The 21717-nt window shown below is 32.8% G+C and overlaps 2 long non-coding RNA genes across 2 annotated transcripts in view; one reads left to right on the plus strand and one right to left on the minus strand.

Moving 5' to 3' along the window:
* LOC142241180 (uncharacterized) overlaps window positions 1-21717 on the minus strand; it is a 378900-nt gene that overhangs the window by 215917 nt on the left and 141266 nt on the right. The gene's annotated exons all lie outside the window — the stretch shown is intronic.
* Window positions 7364-8514, plus strand: LOC142241966 (uncharacterized). The gene is made up of 3 exons (XR_012723893.1): window positions 7364-7636; window positions 8081-8246; window positions 8305-8514. It is a non-coding gene; the product is annotated as an uncharacterized LOC142241966 (long non-coding RNA).

The following is a 21717-nucleotide window of genomic DNA, read 5'->3' on the forward strand; positions in this document are numbered from 1 at the left end:
TCCTTAAAGTAAGGAAACACATTTTTGATTTAAAAAAAATGTCCTAAATTAAGATAAAAACTCTTCAAATATAGGCTAAGGCTTATTTTGAGGATTTAGTATCTTTGTTTTTTTTTTTTTGGAATTAAGAAAACATTTTTTACTTTGAAGTATCGGTTATAATTTAGATTTTTAAACTGGCATGTGTTGATACGTGAGAACCTTTATTAATAAATCGTGAAAAGAGAATGGAAATTTGATAAATGAGATCTGTATCCTAATTTTAGTTTTATTGGTCCTAGATTTAAAGCCAGATAGGTAACTAAAAAATTTCTTTATTTTAAAGAAGCCGCATCTTTGGCTCGGAATCAATACCGAAATCCTTAAGGGAAGGTCAAAACCTTTGGATTCAAGTAAACTTTTTTTGAGTGCATATTCTGCTTCATATTTTCAAACAAAAAATTGTTTTTTTTTTTTTATTCTTAAGTCTATAGATCAAATAATCCTTACAGACTTATTATATGTATATAATAAAATAATAATTAATTATATAATTAACTAATCCTTACTAAATAAGGACTAAATATATAAATATGAATTTAAAAATAGTATTAATTTACGCTTAAGTGTAGTATGATTTTCAGATAAGTCCAGTAAGAAGAAATACTTATTGAATTGGAAGAACAGTCGAAGTTTTTATTTATTACTTAATTTATTATAATTATAAATTATAATAAACTTATTTATACGGGCACTACAAATAGAGGCTACCGGCCTACATACAGACGAAGTATTGGGTCATTATTCTCATAATTTGAGCGAGAAAAAGGAATTTTCAGCAGCTGGCAGTTTCGTGGCGGCCTCAGAAGAACATTCACAAGGACCCCATTCAAAATATAGACACAATCCGTTCGTCCTTGAATAACATTAGCCAAGAAACTAATATTTAGCATTGTACGGCGACTCTTTAACGTTGAGAGTTTCATTATATTCAGCCTGTATTTATAACGAGGAAGGTTACTAGAATTCCACTCATATCTACGGAGACAGAACAAACATATTATGTATTTTTGAGACCCCAAATAGTGAATTCTAGTTTTTAAACATTTGTTTATTTGCAGCAAAATATCTTAAATACTCGTATAATTGTGTTCGAATACAAATAAAAACATATGTTTGTAATTTATTTGAATAGTACACTCAAAACATTTTTTTTTCTATACAAAATATGTCAGCCTATAAGCAATCGTGAAGGTGTAGTCAGCAACCAACATTTTTGTTAGTTGTAATTAAACATATAGTTTAACATATCTCTACATATCTTTCGTTATCTATTTTCGTCGCCTTCTTTATTTTGTTTCTCTATTCACACTCGCACACATTCTGACTTTTCTAAACATATATATATGTTTACACGAAATTGCCAAATTAATATATCCCAGCAAGAAAATTGGAAGTACTTCTAAAGGCACAACTTTAAAAATGTCCTTTCAAGGATGTTCTTTATTTTAACACTCAGGAAATTCTATTAATTAAATTTATTATAACTATATTTTTTCATATTTTTAACATGTTTTGTTTCAAATTGGTTAAAAACAGAGTAAGGATAAATAAAATGGTACAAATTATTTAAATTTTGTCGAAAGAAATGCTAAATCTATTTTAGAAAAATTGCGAATTTTTGAAAATAGTTGAGATCAAGCGTTTCAGACAAACGTAAGAATACACTAAAAATCATAAAAATTATTTATTTATCGAAATATTACAACATTTTTTTATTCACATCCAAAACATTACATTCGTATCACACCTCAAGAAGTGATGCATATTCAGTGCAACGGCTGTTGAAATGGTTTTATGACAAGCCCCTGTATCTACTTCCGTATCAAAAAGAACATTTTCACTTCTTTTTTGGTAACGCTTTTTTTTTTTGCTGGGATGTTTATATTCAGAGATATTATATTTAAGAAATCAGTTCTAATCATATAATTTTCATACCGAAACGTATGAGAAACGGTCTTTTTCGTTCGGCCCCTCTGTAAAATATCGTTCCAATCGGAATCATCGTCAGAAGTATAGGTTTACTCTACTTGTTTCAAAATAAAAATAAATAAAATTTATCGATGGACTTCTGAGCAGCATTCCTATTTCGCAAGATTTTTTGATAAATTCCAGCAGCGTTTGAGAGTTCATCATGTATACTAACCTATAATTGTGAAAATACATGAAAAGTGGATCCATGGTTTAACTCCTTTATTAAGTTTTATCAACGTGAACAATGTCTAAAGGCCTCATAATATAGAACCTTAGCAACTATCACCATTGTCTGTCGCCGCAGCAAATGAAGCATTCTCACACGATTTCAATTTTAACTGATTTGTGATTTCTTACGTGTCGGATTTGCATATCAACCTGCCATCTACAGTAGGCTGAATACAAGCCGTATGGTATGGCATTACATTGCGGCGTGTGGTATGTAAATATCAGGAGTCATTTGATATGAGTTCAGCTCCCAATTTACCTCACCGCCCAATCCGCTGATTTGGCAGACACCCAAGAGCTCTTGGCTAAGTAGGCCCATATGTATGCGATGTGCAAATGAATGCGTATATGCTGTTAAGCTTCTATGAATGCGGATACGGATGCGGTGAGTGGGTAGTTGGTTGCCTGTGTTCAAAGCGTAGAGTGTGGTAATCACTGAATAATATTCATTGTCTAACTTCAGCTCGTTTACATATCGTTTGTTCGATCGAACATTTGTTCCTCCTTCCTACGTTCGGTTGTTATTAAAGGGATTCATACATTCATTCACTTTCGCATTCATATCAAAATACTTGGTTCCAACGTGCGTCACGTAATGTATAAAAACAAAGACAATGATGCGAAACACCAACACCAACACCAACCAGCAGAGTCACGAGGAACTCAAAAAAAAAAATGGATTCATTTCATTTGAAACACTAACGCAGTTGTTCATGTCCTTTTTGTTATTTTTTTCCGCTTGGAACGCGCCATGCAAGGCAATTCCCCCGTTCCAACTAACCGACAGGGTCTACATTTCCTGTTTCATTTTTTTCAGTTTCAGTTTGTCGGCTCAATTCAAAACGTGTTCAAACACTCATTCACGTATAAATTTACATTTTTGAATTCTCTGAGACGCTGGCAGACTCATGGACCCCCAGATATCCTCTCGTATACGTGTATATGGTGCATATGTTCATGTAAATAAATGTTATTTTTCACATTTCATTCTTCCATCGGAATATACTATCTGCATATAAATCAATGATAACAACAGTGCGAAAGTCAACGATACTCGGCCATCCCTTTCCACCCCCCAGCTCGGTGGGTTGGGTTAACAAAACAAACAGTAATCCAGTATCATTATTAAATTTTCGAAAAACAATTTAGCGATCATTTCCGCTCGCTATGAAGTAGAATCTAATGTCGTACTGGTGGCTGTGTTTGTGACACGTCTGTTGCTGAGGACAAATGAAACCTTCGACGATATCATTATCCTTGTCTCTACCTTGGTTATTTCGTAATGCTTCCTCACGTATGTTAGTTAAAATTGTCTTCATTTAGAAATGTTCATTATTCCCGATGAAAAACGAAAACAATTGCCTGTTAAATATTCCTTTGATGATCTACCTATAGTATCTATGGAAAAATGATACAGTGTATCAATCTCAAATATATATTTATAGAATACCATAAAAGTAAAGTGAAATACATTGCTCGCCTATCATTTGGAATTGTCAAATCGTATATTATTTGCCAAACTAATCAGATTCGATCAAGATTAATGGGCGCGACACATGAACAAACAATGTGCGTATCATATATTCCGAAGCAACGATATATGTTTGGGTATTAACACCTGAAATGCTAAAATAATCAAATGGAAACATTTTTTACAGATGACTATAAAATATTTAAAAGATTTACAATAATTTTCGAGAGAAGATTCAAAAGAGAAATACTATAATGGAGAGTGAAATATACGACAACAAGTATAGGTAAACCTGCACCAAGGTTCAGTAACCACTTACTCGCCACATTTACTACTACACGGGCATGTCATTGTTTGTGTCTTCCCACCCGACCAAAGTGCCGAGAAATGGCGAAGGTTCGCTAAAGCGAACATTTTTCGAAATAAATTTACGAGCACATTATTCGAGAAAAGTTCGATAATAGAAATATTTCGAACGTTCGTTGTTTCGAAGTAATAACGAATATATTTCAGCTTATTTGTTGGTGTTCCGCCATGTTTGTTTTTGACAAAGACAGAGATTAAAAAGTCATTTCAGTTTAAGAAATTGTTAAGTGCGGGACTGAATAGTCTAAGTGAGCCTGAATCTTAATCGGACTGCCACTTTAAGTGCGGGTGAAGTGTCTTAGCGAATCTAAAAGGGGTAAGGTAATTTATTTATATATATTTTAAAAAACTACCAATTTTCTTTCATGTTTAATTTTCAGATGTATCCAGGAAAATGTTACTCATTGATTATAGTCCTTTTCAATGGCATAGCCACAACCGGCTTAATAAGAAATTCCGCGCAAAGAAGTCAATGCAGTGCCTTAAATCACTTTAAATAAAGGGTGATTCTTTTGAGGTTAGGATTTTCATGCATTAGTATTTGACAGATCACGTGGGATTTCAGACATGGTGTCAAAGAGAAAGATGCTCAGTATGCTTTGACATTTCATCATGAATAGACTTACGATCTGCCACAACGTCGAATTTTCAGTGAATGGGCCCTAGAAAAGTTGGCAGAAAATCCGCTTTTTTATCGACAAATTTTGTTCAGCGATGAGGCTCATTTCTGGTTGAATGGCTACGTAAATAAGCAAAATTGCCGCATTTGGAGTGAAGAGCAACCAGAAGCAACCAGAACCAGAATGCATCCCGAAAAATGCACTGTTTGGTGTGGTTTGTACGCTGGTGGAATCATTGGACCGTATTTTTTCAAAGATGCTGTTGGACGCAACGTTACGGTGAATGGCGATCGCTATCGTTCGATGCTAACAAACTTTTTGTTGCCAGAAATGGAAGAACTGAACTTGGTTGACATGTGGTTTCAACAAGATGGCGCTACATGCCACACAGCTCGCGATTCTATGGCCATTTTGAGGGAAAACTTCGGAGAACAATTCATCTCAAGAAATGGACCGGTAAGTTGGCCACCAAGATCATGCGATTTGACGCCTTTAGACTATTTTTTGTGGGGCTACGTCAAGTCTAAAGTCTACAGAAATAAGCCAGCAACTATTCCAGCTTTGGAAGACAACATTTCCGAAGAAATTCGGGCTATTCCGGCCGAAATGCTCGAAAAAGTTGCCCAAAATTGGACTTTCCGAATGGACCACCTAAGACGCAGCCGCGGTCAACATTTAAATGAAATTATCTTCAAAAAGTAAATGTCATGGACCAATCTAACGTTTCAAATAAAGAACCGATGAGATTTTGCAAATTTTATGCGTTTTTTTTTTTTAAAAAAGTTATCAAGCTCTTAACAAATCACCCTTTATGTATTCCCAAATTTAAATATTTTAAGTATTTTGTTCGCAACACTAATATCTATATTATTTTGTATTATAATTATCTATATTGTGTTGTAATAAAATAAAAACAAACTTGAAAATTTTCTTTTACTACACAACTTATACTGGGAACAAAATGGGAATAAAACAGTGTAGAAAACCTTCGAAAGCGGAATGATATCGAATACGAAAACGAATTCGAAATAGATTCGTTAACGATCAATTATAGATATCGCGAAACCTTCTTTAACGAATCACTAGCAAGCCTTCGAAAAAGAAGAGTTTGCTGGCAGTAACAGCACGACAGATGAACGTTTTTCGAAATTTTTACGAACCATTCTCGATATCGTTTTCGATAGTTTTTTTTTCGAGAAAAACCCGAGAATATTTCTATATCGAATACGATAACGAATGTTGTGGTCAGGTGGGTTCTAATGTGTCACTGATGAGATTGTAAAAGAAACTGTCTTTTACATTGTCGTCAACGAAACCGTACAAAGTACACGAAAATGTAAGCGATGTTGTCGTCAAGAACATGATTGTTCACATTGTCGCTTGGAAAACGACAAACGGTACAATGCTTTAAAAATCATAAAAAATTATAAAAATCATTTATTTGGCAAATTATTGCAATTTTTTTTTATATTTATATCCAAAACACTGACTTCGAATCACACATTAAAAAGTGCTGCAAATTCAGTGCAACGGCATTTGAAATGGTGGACATCCGTCCTATGACAAGCTCGTGTTAAATTCATCGCTTCTGCGCTGATTTTGCACCACTTCCGGATCCAAAAAGAACATTTTCATTATTTTTTGGCGACGCTTTTTTTGCTGGGATAGTACAGCGAGTGATATTTTAATACAAGTTTAGATTGCATTTCCTTTATTGGAGTTTAAAGTAAAATGTTAAATATTACATATTGTGCAGTTTACTATTATTTAGTAAACACACATATTTCTGATATTTAAATGATTATTGCTCTATGGCAAATATATTGACTTCAAGGACAATTCGCCTTACTTCAGAGACAGAAGTGCTTAAAAGACGAACACACAAAAAAGTACTTCAGTTGGGGGTCCACAATTTGTGAGTCACTCAATCATCTCCAAATGATGATTGTCATAGGACGGAAATAATGCATTTTTTTGATCTTTTGCATTGTTTTAGAAGTTGTGCCTTAGAAGTTCATTTGGATGAAAAAATTTAAAAAACTGAAATTGAAAAAGTTATTGTTTTAAATATACTACTGGGGAGCCACCGTGGTGCAATGGTTAGCATGCCCGCCTTGCATACACAAGGTCGTGGGTTCGATTCCTGCTTCGACCGAACACCAAAAAGTTTTTCAGCGGTGGATTATCCCACCTCAGTAATGCTGGTGACATTTCTGAGAGTTTCAAAGCTTCTCTAAGTGGTTTCACTGCAATGTGGAACGCCGTTCGGACTCGGCTATAAAAAGGAGGTCCCTTGTCATTGAGCTTAACATGGAATCGGGCAGCACTCAGTGATAAGAGAGAAGTTCACCAATGTGGTATCACAATGGACTGAATAGCCTAAGTGAGCCTGATACATCGGGCTGCCACCTAACCTAACCTAAATATACTACGTAATTGCCAAACACATGGAAACTAAATATCATTCGATTCAATTACTCAAATAATTTGTTCTACAACAATAGAATGAATTCCAACACTACTTATGACGTTGCTACGCAACGAAAAATAAATAAATAAATAAGAATGATGAAGTAGAATTTACCCCCATTTTCATAAAGCTTCGTTAGTGTTCCGTTAACTAACCAACTTTTGAACCGTATAAGGGACGAAGCTGCCATTTTGCATATATATTCCATATGCTAGTTAGGAACTTAACTGACGAAAATTTTTCAGTTAAAGTTAACTGGAGAGAATATATTTGCAATTTACTTTCTGTTAACTGGCAGTTAAAGCCTAACGGAGCTTCATGAAAATGGCCGTTAATATAATAGGCAACAAACAGGGATATCCAAATCGAGTTACATGCAAATAAAACGTTGTGTCGGTGTCGCGATTCTTCGATATCATCGATATCTCAAAAAAAGTTTTTTGGAGCATAAGTTTTATTTTATCGTAAGTAAGTATATACATTTTTTTTGACATTTTTTTGGAAAACTATATGTTAGTGGAAGAATTCTCTTCATAAATAAAGTTAGCGCATTGTGAACGCTCAAGTACGATATGAGTGGGAAGAACTTGTTCTCTTGCATTTTTACAAAATAAAGATGGGTACTCATGCTAACTCCAAGAAGAGTTTTCTTTTCTGAGGAACGAAATTTTAGACAAACGTAGTTTTCTTTTGAAGCTAAAAAGTTTTCTTTAAATGCAAATAAATAAGATTACGGACAATGATGGCAACGCTTTTTTATAAATTGGGGTTTATTTTCTCTTAAAGAAAGTACTTTTTAATAAAGAGGAATTTCGTTTGTCTAAAATTTCGTTAAGGAGGAAAGTATTTTTTCTTTGGGTGTATTTTGCGAAGAATATTACATAAAAATACCTAAAACATCTTGCGGAAAAGTTTTGTTTTGTTTTAGGATACAAATTGAACTGTGTGCTAGTGTATGTATTTCTAACTGGTCTAGAAACAGAGAAGCTTGCAAAGTAAACAAATCAATATAAGACGACTATCAGGACTATTTGGCTTAGAGGAAATGGCGTTTTTCAGAAATTATATGGTTATGCAGGTTAAATTATATAAAACTATGATATCGAATATATGCTTATAAATTGTTAGTATTACAGAAGAGCAAGTATAGATGACCAACAAAATCATGTGGAAATGAGGAAGATATGGGAAGCCTAATTCCACCAGGTGGCGCAGATAATTAAAAAAAACTTTTTGTGAACCTCCTTAAAATTATTGTCTTTCCTGTTAAATACGTCGTTTACCTTAAATATTTTGTATTTTTTCGTCCAACAATTTGTTATGCGATAATAATTACATTTCGCGTGTAGAAGTTAAGTTTTGTATTTTGCTGCATTTAAACAATATATATTTTATATTAAAGACTTTTTGTAATAAAAAGCATAAACCAATTTTCAGGTTGTATTTATATTGATTATCATCATAATAAACGCAATTACAATAGTAACTGATATAGGTTACAAAATTTAATAAAAGAATCATTTACTTCAAGTACTACGAGTAAAGTATTCGGATTAATTACTATCTCAATTGGGTGTTATGACATATTCCAATTACCTTCTTACTCAATTGAAACATTCCATAATTTTTTTGACAATCTTACAATTTGGGTAATTGGATTTATGATTTTCGTAATAAGCTGAAAATCAAATACAAAAATAATTGAAATTACAATTTTTGTATTTGATTCAAATATTCACTTTTTTTCTCTGTACGAGTATGCATCGTTTTTATACCCACCACCATAGAATGGTGACGGGGGTATAATAAGTTTGTCATTCCGTTTGTAACACATCGAAATATCGATTTCCGACTATATAAAGTATATATATTCTTGATCAGGGAGAAATTCTAAGACGATATAGCCATGTCCGTCTGTCCATCTGTCCGTCTGGATGTCTGTCTGTCTGTTGTAATCACGCTACAGTCTTCAATAATAAAGCAATCGTGCTGAAATTTCGCACAAACTCGTCTTTTGGCTGCAGGCAGGTCAAGTTCGAAGATGGGCTATATCGGTCCAAGATTTGATATAGTCCCCATATAAACCGACCTCCCGATTTGGGGTCTTGGGCTTATAGAAATCGTAGTTTTTATCCAATTTGCTTGAAATTGGAAACCTTGAGGTATTTTATGACCACAAAGAGGTGTGCCAAAAATGGTGAGTATCGGTCCATGTTTTGGTATAGCCCCCATATAGACCGATCTCCCGATTATATTTGTAGGGTTTCTAGAATCGATAGTTTCTATCCAATTCGCCTGAAATTGGAAATCTAGAGGTATTTTAGCACCATTAAGAGGTGTGCCTAAAATGATGACTATCGGTTGATATTTAGGTATAGCCCCCATATAGACCGATTTTACTTCTTGGGCTTCTAGAATCCGTAGTTATTATCCAATTTGGTTGAAATTTGAAATCTAGGGGTATTTTAAGACCATAAAGAGGTGTGCTAAATATGGTGAGTATCGGTCCAGGTTTTGGTATATCCCCCATATAGACCGATCTCCCGATTTGGGGTCTTGGGCTTATAGAATCCTTAGTTTTTATCCAATTTGCCTGAAATTAGAAATCTAGAGGTATTTTAAAACCCTAAAGAGTGCTGAAAATGATGAGTATCGGACCATGTTTTTATATAGCCCCCATATAGACCGATCTCCCGATTTTATTCTTGGGCTTATAGAAACCGTAGTTTTTATCCAACTTGCCTCAAATGGAAATCTAGAGGTATTTTAGGACCATAAAAAGGTATGCCGAAAATGGTGAGTATAGGTCCATGTTTTGATATAGTCATCAGATAGACCGATATACCGATATTACTTGTTGGGCTTCTACCGTAATTGTTGTCCACTTTGCCTGAAATCGAAAATCTGGAGGTTTTTATGAATACAAATAGATGTGCAAGAAATGATTTTATTTTTTAGGCTTCTAAAATCCGTAGTTTTTATCCAATTTGCCTGAAATGAGAAATCTCCACGTATTTTAGGACCTTAAATATGAGAGCCGAAAATGGCGTGTATTGGTCCATGTTTTGGTTTATCTCCCAAATAGATTTTAATTCTTGAAATTTTAAATCTAGAAGTATTTTAGGAACATAAAGAGGTGTGCCGAAAATGGTGAATATCGGTCCATGTGCACTGATAATGAAAATTGCTTGAAACTGAATTATAGTTTCCAGATTTTACTTCTGGTAATCATTTAAATAATGGGGGTAAAAATCTACAGATGTTAGATTTTAAATCAAGGCGTTATTTCATTTTCATTTCATTTTCTTGCATACTTGCACACGATGTTTATAATTCCTCTAAAACTCAAACAAATATGGTTCTTATAAATCCAGAATCTGATCTAGTCTTCCTAGGTAAAATCTTTGAATTTATCTTCGGGAAGTGTACTGGTTGAACTGATCTGCTTGTCACCAAATCCCCCTGAAATTTTCACCGGAAACTATAATATTTGATTCATGGTGGTGGGTATTTAAGATTCGGCCCGACCGAACTTACTGCTTTATATACTTGTTATTTTGTTTGTTTGTGTTTTTTTTTTGTTTTGCTTATATTTTTGTATAAAAATATTTTTTCCATTAAAAATCAACAAAAAAATTAAAAACGAACGTTATTTGAAAAACCTTCTCAAAAGAACTTCCATGGATGTGATAAAGTCAAACGGCACAAGTTCAAATCCCACCGGGGATGAACTTTTTTATTATAATTTTTTTAATATTTTTTTTACTTTTTTATTAATTTCTATTCTTTTTTGCGACATTTTATTGTCCAAAATTAAAATTTGCACTTAAAACAGCCTAATGTCTAAGACTTGTTCAAAAGGACCGCATCGGAAATGGAAAAAAATCGATAGGTGATCCCGGGATGCGCTTTAAAAGAAATGTTTGTGGACTTGTTCAAAGGGACTGCATCGGAAGTGGAAAAAATTAATGGGGGATTCCGGGATGCCCTTTTAAAGAAATGTTTGTGGAACAACTTCAAATTTTTTTGCTGGGTATTTAATTAACAAAAAATTTTAAGATGCAGATCACAAACTTTCGTTCAATTAACATTTGTTTATTAGAAAGAAATTTGTTTTTAATATTGTATAAATTTTATGTCCTTAAATTTTGGTTGCATAATCTAGAAAATTACCAAAATATATTTTTTTTATTTGCAGTGTACGAATATCTTGTTTATGCTGACAATTCCAATTGATTTAATTTATATGGAGCATTTAAATAAATACTATGTAAACACCTGCACACATACATGGTGTATGTATGTATGTCATGTGCTAACGCATACATTCATCATATGTATATCGGCGAATCAGAGAAAAAATATGAAATACTTCTTCATTTCAAAGAAAACCAGTTTCCGTGATTTATTATTTCCTTTAAGGCAAAATTTGCATTTGAACCAGGATAAGTGCGTTTTTGCATGGTGTGCTATTGGAATTCGTTTGTCGTCATCTATGTAGTGGTTGTGTGTGTGCGTGTGTATATGAGGACAAATATTTGCATAGATATTAAAATTTATAGCAGCAAAGAAAGCTATAAATAAACATATTTATGGACGAATGTGCTTACGAACAACAACCACACGCACACACACACACACTCACACTCAATAAATGCATGTTGGCACTCATACACAGGTCTGTTGCCTGCATATTCATCCAGTCATGCAAATGCACATTTCGAAAACTTTTTGTAAAATCAATTCGTGCAATGATTTGCAAAGAGAAATTTCATTTTTTTTTTTTTGTTTTCTCTACAAAACCATTTATTGACAAATTTCATGTTTAACAGATGGATTTTTAGTGTTCTTCATCTTCTTCAAATATTGATGAGAGTCAATGTGGAGCAACCTCAGTATATTTGCTATGTTATAGCACGCATCACTTGGCCTTATTTCACTACGGATGATGGTAATATTTCAAACGTATCTCACCGCCAGCAATACGGATGGGAAGAAGTGATTCTCTTAATGAAATGTTGATCGAAAGGCATTGAGAAAACTGTGATGACAATCTACATAATATGTATTTTGTGTAATTAATTTAAAGAATATAGGTGGATGGAAAAATTTTGAGTCCAAACAAAAATGCTGTTCGTTTGTTTTTTTTTTCAGAAATGATCCGGCACTCTAAAACAAGATTGTCATAAGCCCAACACGTCCATGTCCTCAAATAACGAAAGCCATTTTTGCTTATTTCTTTGTTACAAAGATTTTTCGACTTTACCAAAAATCTATAAACTATTCAGCGAAGCGTTTTGTCCTTAGAGTTAGGTGATTCAATTTTAAAATGGTTATCTTTACATAAAAAAAATCCGATGAACTGAGATCAACTTGACTTTAATAAATCTGACCCATTTCATGAACAATAAGAAATAGTCGCTGTAGTTCATTCTCACTATTTTTGAGAGGTGTACGGTAAAATTCTGCTTTAGTTTGCATTGAAGTTATTTCTATGTCATTTAAATTTCACTGGCATTTAATTCGTAAAATTTTTTGAACATACTTGGAATAAAGAAAAATTGACTCCGGCGATAGTCAAATTCTATACACCATTTGATAGAAATCGCACGCTTAAAGCATTTTCAGACTTTCGAAGAAAGACGAAGGGCGCAGTACTGATGAAATCAGCTGGTTTTGACTGTGATTCCTCCTTTCTCTATGGACTTTCCTTTTCTCTATGGACTTGGAGTCTTTGATGCGAGACGTGGCCTGTGAGAATTGGTCTGACTGCTGGTATCATGTATCTGTTGAAGATAAATTTGTATGACAGACATGTCCCCGTAAGGACTATTGGACTCAGGAATTCCTCTTGTCCATGGTACACTGATGCAATCAGGGATCAAATTCGGCGACGCAATCGGGCATATGACGTTTGAAAACGTCTTCCAACATTTGGGAATCGCCTCCAATATACGAAAATTTAAATTTGCTTCCTAGAAGCAAGTACACAAAACCTAAATTTAGAAGAGAATTGTGTCTTAAAAGTATCCTTATTTGTATTCTCCGCTTCTCTGGCTCGGAATCAATACCAAATTTTTTAAAGTAAAGAAAAAATCTTTGGAACCGAGTATGCTTTTTTTCAGTGGAGGAAAGAATTATTTTTTTGCGTGGGTTATTACTGCAGAGGACATTTCTACCAATTTTAAGGAAACTTTTGTATGGGTAAGTGAACTTGTTGTTAGTATAGAAATGTGCTTTGTTCTTACACTAAAAAAATATTTACGTGATATTGAAGATTACGCAACCTAAATTTTTGGATGCGAGATTTACAAAATATGAGTTTAATATTATTCTAATGCGTATTTGACAGTAAGAAAAATGAACTATATTCGTTGAAAAATGTATTACACAAAAAAAAGTTTACTTGGATCCAAAGATTTTGACCTTCTTTTAAGGATTTTGATATTGATTCCGAGCCTACGATGCGGGTTCTTTAAAATAAGGACATTTTTTGCGACCTATCGGCTTTAAATCGAGGATCTATAAAATTTACATTAGGGTACAGATCTCATTTATCGAATTTTCATTATATTTTTCCGGTTTATTAATAAAGCTATTCACGTACAAACAAATGCCAGTTTAAAAATCCAAATTATGACAGATACTTCGAAGTAAAAAATATTGTCTTAATTCCAAAAAAACTTTAAACCAAAGATGCAAAATCCTTAACTTAAGTCTTAGCCTATATTTGAAGAGTTTTTATCTTAAATCAAAATATTTAATATTTCGGTTAATTTAAGGGCAATTTTTTTAATAAAAAATGTATTTCTTCACTTTAAGGAAAATTTGCATTAATTTAAAGACATAAAACTTTAACGAAGGGACGCAAATTTTCAAAATGTGTGTACTAACTTTAATGAAAAAAATTTTTAAGCCAATATTATAAACTATTAATTTAAATGTTATTATTTAAAGAAATTTGTCCTTAATAGTGTGTAAATTGCGCATCCTAAAAAAGCCCGTTGTTAAACCGATGGGATACAGTTAGCCCAAAGATACACTCACAAAAAGGGGACTCAAAAATGAATGTAACTTTAAATTAATCTTAGGTCTTAAACACATCAACGGACCAAACAAATAAATAGAAAATTTATAAGTTCGTTTTGGTTCATGAAAACTATTATTTTGGATAAAACTTCCCCAAAATGGGAAATTTTCGTTATATATAATAATTAATATAATATAATAATTTTTGGTTTACGTTAGTTACATGAACAAAAAAAAATAAATGAAGCATACAAAATTATTCAATACAAAAATGAAGCAAACAAATTTATTCACACCCTCAAAAAAAATCGCTTCTTTAACATATGTTCCAAACATATTTTGCAGGAAGCACATATATTATTGCATACTGCCGAAACATTAATATGTTTGTTTTATGTGAACATATTATATGTTTGGAAGCATTTTGAGCCAAAAATATTATATGCTTGGAAGAATTTTTCCCAAACACGATTGTGCTCATTCCCTAACATACTCGTAATTTTCACTTCCACGAAATTTTTTAGTTATTGGCACCTTTTTCTGTAATACAAATAATGTTGAAGAAATTATTCACTTTTATAATTTTTTTTAAATTTTACCTTTCGCCTGCACGGAGAATCGAACCGAGGACCATACAGTTTGTAAGCCAACACACTATCCACTGGGCTACGTAGCTGTTATAGTCACCAGCAGATAATTATCGTTTTAAGTTACATTTATATAGCATAGTTTGCAGCGCCCACGAGCCCATGCAAACATAACATTATTTAACAGAAACATACATTTGTTTGCCACGTGGAGCAGTGGTTAGCATGTCTGCCTTGCATACAAAGGGTCGTGGGTTCAATCCCTGCTCCGACCGAACATTTTTTTTTTGTTTAATTTACACATTTATATTTATACTATATTAATTTTTTTAAATGAAACTTCGAAATGTGTGTTATTAAAGATTTATAGTCAGTAACAGTGCTATATAAACGAAATTGACTGATTTTTGGATAAAATATTATTTTTTATTGCAAAAATGACAATTTTTTAATAAAAAACTGTTTATGTACAAAACTTTAAAATTTGGAAGGAATTCAAAAACTAACAAAAGAACGTGGAGTCGAGTATAAACATACATACATAATTTTATAATATAAACATAAATTTATTTAGGAGTGAATAGTTTTTTACTAGCATTTAACACCATCGCTCTAAAATTCCTTTTATTTTTCTTTAATAATTCATTTTAAAGAAAATAAACTTTTTAAATTGTTTTAGCTGTAAAACTCGAACTTAATGCCCGCTTTTATATTTGATGGTGTCCGTCAACTCCTCGTGGACTACTTTTTAATAAAGAGGAACTAAAGTTTGTTTTTTTACATTTTACTGTGTAATTTTTCACTATTTCCTCCTTATTTCATTTTACTGTCCCAACTCTAAAAAGAGTATAGTGCCCTTTCGTTATTTTTATGAAGACCCCTGATTTATTTTAACGAAAAATTGTGCCCATAATGCCAAAATGATAAACAAAACACATGTTCACACATGCATAAAATGCTGCTCTCAAGGCGAAAACATATGCAGTTTGTTTTTCAAATGTCTATTCTCTTGGTTCCGAATGTCTATTCTCTTTATTCAAATTAAATAATATTTAGACTTAAGCATATCAAATTTTTAGCCTTATCATAAAACAGGTTTCCGAAACAACATACAAGCGGTTTCACAGAAATTGTTCTTTTTTCATTCTCTCGCTTTGTTATGTTGATATCTTTCGTCAACCCTCCCGGTTTCCATCTCTATTTCTTTCTCTATACTCTCTTTTTGTCGCTCTCTGAATAAAATATCACAACATATATATGTTTACTCGAAATTTGTTAATTTATATATGTTTACATTCACACATATTATTTTTATGAAACATTCATGCCCCAAACATAATATATTCTAACATATTAACATAGATGTCCCAAACATTTAGTGTTAGTGTAGGAACATTACATGTTCGCACTTAAATATATTGTGGTTTAAAATCGTGCCCGAAACACATTTTGTTTATATCGGAACATATGAAAAACATATTTTTCTAACAGTGCAATACAAATTTGGCGACCGGACATATCCCCCAACTGATATAACGCCCAAAATTATTTTTGGGCGTTATGACCTCCCTTGATGCGGTCACATTGCCCAATTTTAGTTTGGGCTTTATGTCCTCCCTCATCGCGGTCATAAGCCCCGTAAAAAATGTGGGTGTTATGACCGTTTGAATATAATTTAATATAAAGAATATTTTATAATAACAAAATATATTTTTTATTTCAAAAGCTATATATAATTACTTCATCTATCCATTAATTTTTTTAAATATTTAATAGATAGATATCCCTCTTATTGACAAATATCGAATCCTGTTTTTATTTCATAATCTAGAAGAAGAGGTAAAACTAGCATATCTTGGCTCCATCGTTTGTTTTAATTGTTTTTGGCTGGATCAGAATTATTGACCATTTTTCTTCTCACCGTACGACAGAAATTGAAAAGCGGCTAAAGTGCCACTACGAAGACCTATTTCGCTCGTGAAATAGATCGGCTTAATCTCAAAGACATTTGAATTTATATATTGGAACATGAAAATTCGGAAAATGCTAATGCTGTGGAAAATTTCGAAAAAAAAATAATAAAATTTTATTATTTTTTCGAAAATTTCCACAAATAATTAGAATTTACTATCAGTTTACCAATGGACTTTTTTTACATTCACATTTAATTATTGAATAACACCCGCACAACAAGATTTCAAAATTCTTATAATTATATCACGGGAGAGAATATCCTATAACTTTTAAAATCTTATAAGTAATATTACTACTATATAAAATAAACTAAAATATAGACTTAAAATAGCAAATTACGACCAAGGAAAAGCACGACCAGTTTAAGACAAAAAAGTTATAAAATACTAATAAAAAAATATAAACAAAAATACATAAAAAATCGTATTTATTCACTATTCAGGAAGTTTAGTCTACAGATTCCTTTTAATATTTCCCAAGTTTACTTGTGAAAATTAGCGAATCGCCTTTATAGAGTTCGTAATTCATTTGGTAAAGATTTCTAAAGACGTATGGCGAAAATGAAAAACTGCCATTGCGATATTAATTTTTTTCTATGTATTTTGAACATTTTGCATCAGGATCGAAATAATCACATTCTTAAAATATTTATTCGTTTTTGATGAGCCCATAACAGTCTTGAAACAGAACAATAATTGGATGGAGTTTTAAGTTGATTGACATTCATAGCATTATTCTCTAGGAAAAAATTCCTATTCAATTTAGAACGCATTGTAAAAATAATTACACTAAGTGAGTGTGCGAATGGATGTCCTTGCTTGGTTTTTTCCCCGTTGGTATTATTCATCGCATCATCGATAATGGTTTTTTGGTGTTCTAATTTAATGCGTAGTAAATCAAATTATTTCCACAACATTTTCATGAAAATGTATCGTGTATTTTCTTTCGTAGACAGGCAATAAATCTTATTTAGTGGTGTCACTGAATTGACGGATAAAATCCTTACAGAATAACACATCCCAACATTTCCAATTCTCTCAATGTCCATTTCAGTCTAAATGCCAAAGACTTCAGCACCCATTAATAACTCGGTGTGGCATAACAGTAAAATGAGATGACATCAATGTGCCATTGCCTTCATCGAACTTTGTATCGGAAACAATGGCATTTTCATCAGAATTATGAGCTGGGAGATATGCGACGGCTATCAATGTCCGGCATTAAGATGACCTACCCCACTTACGCCCAATGTGAATGCCACATCTGATTGATCCGTTGCATCATTGCATTGAAGCAATTGCCCCACAATTCGTAGCTAATGAATTTTATATGGATGGAACGGTTGGCCTTTCTTTTACTCGTTATTAGTTTTTGTATTATTTATGTCATTTTAATTGTTTATTAAATAAAAAAAAAACATCCTGATAGAGGCCGGTTCTCTTGCTGTGTTAAGAACCAATTTCAGCACTCCAAGTTTGTTAAGTAGTTCCACGTTTAGTAATACCATCCGTTTTGCCGTTCCCTGATATTTTCCTATGCACACACTGAAAAAATATATCCAAAAATTTTTAAAGTAAATTTAAAAAATATTAAATTATTAATAAAAATTTTAATTGGATCAATTAATTTTTTAATTAACTTTGGGGAGAAATTGCAACTAAAACTAAATTGGATCAATTAATTTGAAGATTGAAGATCAATTACTTTAGTGATTGTCTTTAAATCCGGGATCAAATTAAAATAAGGATACAGATCTCATTTATCGAATTTTCATTCTCTCTTTGCGCTATATTAATTAAGCAATTCCCGTACAAACAAATGCCAGTTTAAAAATTCAAATTATAACGGATACTTCGAAGTAAAAATTGTTTTGTTAATTAAAAAATTAAATCAAAAATGCAAAATCCACAAAATAAATCTTAGCCTATATTTGAACCTTTTTTATCTTAAGTCTAAAGATTCATTATTTCAGTTAATTTAAGTACAATTTCTTCAAATCAAAAATGAACGCATACAGAGAAGCAGTTCGATTTATAGACCCGATTTAAAAAAGTTATTTTAAAGAAAACAAAACACTTTAGTTGGCAAAAATATTGTAATTCTATATAAAGGGTGATTCTTTTGAGGTTAGGATTTTCATGCATTAGTATTTGACAGATCACGTGGGATTTCAGACATGGTGTCAAAGAGAAAGATGCTCAGTATGCTTTGACATTTCATCATGAATAGACTTACTAACGAGCCACAACGTCGAATTTTCAGTGAATGGGCCCTAGAAAAGTTGGCAGAAAATCCGCTTTTTTATCGACAAATTTTGTTCAGCGATGAGGCTCATTTCTGGTTGAATGGCTACGTAAATAAGCAAAATTGCCGCATTTGGAGTGAAGAGCAACCAGAAGCCGTTCAAGAACTGCCCATGCATCCCGAAAAATGCACTGTTTGGTGTGGTTTGTACGCTGGTGGAATCATTGGACCGTATTTTTTCAAAGATGCTGTTGGACGCAACGTTACGGTGAATGGCGATCGCTATCGTTCGATGCTAACAAACTTTTTGTTGCCAAAAATGGAATAACTGAACTTGGTTGACATGTGGTTTCAACAAGATGGCGCTACATGCCACACAGCTCGCGATTCTATGGCCATTTTGAGGGAAAACTTCGGAGAACAATTCATCTCAAGAAATGGACCGGTAAGTTGGCCACCAAGATCATGCGATTTGACGCCTTTAGACTATTTTTTGTGGGGCTACGTCAAGTCTAAAGTCTACAGAAATAAGCCAGCAACTATTCCAGCTTTGGAAGACAACATTTCCGAAGAAATTCGGGCTATTCCGGCCGAAATGCTCGAAAAAGTTGCCCAAAATTGGACTTTCCGAATGGACCACCTAAGACGCAGCCGCGGTCAACATTTAAATGAAATTATCTTCAAAAAGTAAATGTCATGGACCAATCTAACGTTTCAAATAAAGAACCGATGAGATTTTGCAAATTTTATGCGTTTTTTAAAAAAAAAAAGTTATCAAGCTCTTAACAAATCACCCTTTACTAGAGGTGTGCACGTGACACGAAATTGTCGTGACTCACGAAAATTTTCGTGACTCACGCGTGATTCGTGAGTCACGCTGACGGCTACGGCGTGAGTGTGCGTGAGCGTGATTAACCAATCAAATGTCGTGCGTGAACGTGAGTCACGAAAATAATATCGTCGTGAGTAACGAATTTCGGAAAAAACCGCTCACGAAAATAATCCCGCTTACGAACATAAAATGCCTACGAGTTGAATTCATTTATAATTTTAGTGACATCCTAGGTGTTAACGTGTTTTATAACGCTCTCGATTTTAATATACTCATGTTTTTAGTCAGGTTGTATAGGTAAATTACTCATAAAATTATTCGTGAGTTACGAGGTTTTTCGTGAGTCACAACGTTTTCCGTGAGTAACGATATTTTTCGTGAGTCACGACATTTAAAAGATTTTCGTGCGTGAGTGTGCGTGAGTACAAATTTTCTTTTCGTGAACGTGCGTGAGCGTGAGTCCTACCAAAAAATATCGTGCGTGAGTGTGCGTGAATAAGATTTCTCCTTCGTGAGTGTGCGTGAGCGTGAGCAAAATATTACTCACGTGCACACCTCTACTATATACATTCCAAAAATGTTCGCAAGATTTCAATAGTATGTTCGCTTTTTTCAGTAATACTGTATTGAATTCTTAGTACGAAACCTCAAAATGTGTCTTATTTAAGACATAGAGCCAGAAAAGAAATAGTTCTTAATATAAACGAAATGGATGGTGATTTTGGAATAAAAAGTATATTTTTTGTTAAAAAATAAAAATTTTTTGATATAAGTTTGAACTTTTCGAAGAAATTCAAAACATAATAATAACAGAGCAACGTTTGTGACACTTGTTTTCCCAACGTTTTTTTCTTTGTTTGTAGCCTTGAAAGTTGTACTCTCTTCGAACGCCATTCAAAAGTTCTGTTCTTATGTAGTTCTTGAAATAGGCCTCCTCTCAACAGGAGGACTTATCTTGGTTTAATTGGCAACAAGTTTTTGCTCACCCGATCAGTCTCAACCATGACATCATCTGATTGAATAAGTCTACTAAGGACACAAAAAGATAATTTTGCCCTGTCTGTTATTTAAATTTAACGATAACGTTTATTTTTTATGAAAGGGATATAGGAAACCATAAAATAGTCTATGTTGCCTCAATACATACACTGAAAAAAATATTGTCGTGAGGTCAAAGATTTCATGTCTTTAAAATAAGAATGCAATTTTGTTTAGGACATGTTTTTCAACACTTTATTTTAAAGACGATTTTTACTAGAAACAAAATTTCTACTGGAAGCCGAGTCTTAATTTGGAAAATAAAGTTGTCGTTAACTCGTTTTAAAGGATTTTAATAGCGTATGAAGATTTTAATAGCGTATGAAAAAACTGAAAAAACGGAAAAATTAAAATGTTCTTCCTAGAAGCAAGTACACAAAACCAAATTTAAAAGAGAATTGTGTCTTAAAAGTATCCTTACTAGTATTATCCGCTTCTTTGACTCGGAATCAATACCAAACTTTTTAAAGTAAAGCCAAAATCTTTGCAAACGGACATGCTTTTTTCAGTATAGAAAAGAGCACTAAGTTAGACTGACGTAAACCGAGAATGGGATTTTGTCCTAGAAATATGGAGGCACATATTCAGTTAAGCTCTTTCATTTAACTAAACGCCTACCGATATACAAACTAATTCAAATTCACAAACACGTACAGTCAATAAAGGCTGCAAATTGTGAATCACAATACATGACCACAAGTCAACATCTCATTCAAAATAACAAAATGAGAGTTTACTTTAGAAAATTGTAACTACAATTACCAATGAGTTCATAATTTTAGTTTAGATGAAGAAAAGTTCTTAAATATATGTTTTTTTTTTTTGTTTGAGAAAATTTCATATTT

This window comes from Haematobia irritans, chromosome 5 (assembly GCF_050003625.1).
Source record: "Haematobia irritans isolate KBUSLIRL chromosome 5, ASM5000362v1, whole genome shotgun sequence".
NCBI lineage: Eukaryota > Metazoa > Arthropoda > Insecta > Diptera > Muscidae > Haematobia > Haematobia irritans.